The following is a 2492-nucleotide window of genomic DNA, read 5'->3' on the forward strand; positions in this document are numbered from 1 at the left end:
AGACATTGGAGGGTGACAAGGGGAGTAGCCAATCCGTTTCCATGTACATAGGGGCATACATCAAGTCGAACCTAGTCGAGTTGGCCTTACCTCGATTCGACTCGAACACTAACTGACCTCAGCTCAAACTCAGCTCGGCTTGGTCCTCGAGCCTGATTGGCCAAATCGGCTTGGTTCGGTCAACAGTTCGGGCCGAGTTCGAGCCAAGATCAAGACAAGTTCATCATTGAGGCATTTCCACAAACACCTGAACTGCGACTTTACAATCCCACTGTTTGTAAAACAGAGGCAATGGCTTTATAGGTGTTTTATCAAACACCTTCTAATTAGTAACATAAAAACCAAAAAATAAAAATAAAGAGAAAAAAGGTATTTGTTTAATGTACATACCTTGCTTGCCACCAGCCAAACCTTCTTTGCCACTAGCCAAACCTTCCTTGCCACCAGCCACATTTGGTTGAGTCATTTTATCAAACAGTTGGTGAGCAACATCAATGGCAAAGTAACTGAGTCACCAAACTGGTTCGATCCGAGTTCGATTCGAGCTGGATTCAATTTGAGTCGAGTCGAGCTGAGGCCTACTCAAACTTGGCTCGAACTCATTTTCAAGCTCAAAAAATCAGCTCAACTCAGCTCGAACTCAGCTACGAACTGAGTCGAATCGAGCTTTTTCGAGTTGAGTCGAGCAAGCTAACCAAGCTAGCTCGGTTAGTGGACACCCCTACTTGTATATCCACTTCACTCATCCATTTTTCCAGTTCATCTTAGGGCATTGGCCCCAAAGTAAAGTAGCTCCTAATATAAGGTGGACCACGCCACAAGAAACAATGGTGATTGACTGTTAAAAACTTCTCGATGGCCATAAAACTTTTGGATCAAGTTGACATTTGTAATTTCCCTTCATCCAGATCAATGTAACATTATCAACAGGTTGGATGGAAAATATATATATTACGGTGGGCCCTCAAGTTTTTTTTAATGATGGACATTCAATCACCACGGTTTCTGCGATGTGGTCCAACAGATGGTTGGATCTGCTTCAATTTTATTTTTATTTTTATATCACCAAGTAAAATGAGCTGAAAAACATATGAATGGCATGGATATACAACAAATATATCAAGGTGGGCCCTATTGCCAGGGCCGCATCCAACCTGACCTCACCTAATCTTTGCCTGAGGGAGGGCTTGCCCAAAGGTGTCAACTAGGGCATATTTAACTTGCTTTGGGGCAGAGAGCTCTCTTTTTAAAGTTTCACCATATGTTTTTCGGTTCTAGGTAGTTGTGGAAATACTATGATTTTGGGGCTTCAATAGTCCTCAGTATGAATGGAGATGATTCATGTTACACATCCATCAGAGTCCCACACATGCAATTCTGATGGACATGACCAGTAAAGAAAATATTCTAAAAAGATAAGAGTTTTTTTTTTTTTAAATGAAAATGTAGAATCCTTGTCATAAACTGCATTTGGTCGGTTTGGTTGTCCATATATCACTACACCAAAATCGCCATTTAGGAACGGTTAAAAAACGTTCCTAAATGCTTCAAGAGCGGTTTCAAACCGTTCTTAAATGAGGCGTCGTAGAAAATCAGGAACAGTTCAGAACCGTTTTGGGTACCGTTTCAATTTTTAGAAACATAATTTTAGGAACAGTTTTAAACCATTCTGGTGCCAACGGTCACATTTTAGGCACAATTTTAGAAGCGGTTTTGAATGCTTATTAATGTTGCCAATGGTCAGATTTTAGGATGGAATTTTAAGAACAATTTTAAACCCCTTTGTTCATTGTATAAGAGAGAGAGAGTGGGGTATGTAATCTACTTGTATTATATGCCAGATAATTACATAAATAGAAGAAAAAGACAATAGAATGATTCACACACATAATAATCTTTTCCTTCTTTTCTAGTACACATTTCAATTCCAATTCCAATTTCCAATTTCAAAACAATATTTCATTTCCGGGCTTCTATAATCCAACAATTCCTTGCTCTTTTCTAGAATGATCACTGCCTTCAAATATGACATCCACTACAAATCCTCCTCTTCAATGTCTTCTCGTCCATCCCCCACAACCCGATCAATCTCTTCCATCAGCTTGGCCTGCACATCCTGATGCTTCACCTAGAGAATGCTGCTGCCTACTATTTTCAGCTTGTGGGTTGTGCTGGTAATACATGTTGTCCAAGCTTAGATACAAAGGGAGCCATCAGATTTCAGTGGCATTATAAAAAACTGGGAATAAAAGGCCCCACCTTGTGTTTCCATCTGAGCTAGAAAGAAATTGGCTGGAACTGCAGGAGAAACAGCAGCTGCAGCTTGTGTTTGATGATAATGATGATGATGATGCTGACGATGGTGGTAATGATGATGATGTTGATGTGGGTTTGTACATGCATCCATGTTCATGTGAGGAGAGAGTGAGAAACCCAACCAGTTATGTGGACAAGCTCATCATATTAGAAATAAGGTTTTCACATAAAGGTCC

The 2492-nt window shown here is 40.2% G+C and overlaps 1 long non-coding RNA gene across 1 annotated transcript; it reads right to left on the minus strand.

Annotated features, from left to right (window-relative positions):
- Positions 1–1811: 1811 nt before the first annotated feature.
- Positions 1812–2137, minus strand: LOC131225491 (uncharacterized). The gene is made up of 2 exons (XR_009161370.1): positions 2040–2137; positions 1812–1901 (listed from the first exon to the last, which is right to left on the minus strand). It is a non-coding gene; the product is annotated as an uncharacterized LOC131225491 (long non-coding RNA).
- Positions 2138–2492: the final 355 nt, after the last annotated feature.

This window comes from Magnolia sinica, chromosome 14 (genome assembly GCF_029962835.1).
Source record: "Magnolia sinica isolate HGM2019 chromosome 14, MsV1, whole genome shotgun sequence".
NCBI classification, from domain to species: domain Eukaryota; kingdom Viridiplantae; phylum Streptophyta; class Magnoliopsida; order Magnoliales; family Magnoliaceae; genus Magnolia; species Magnolia sinica.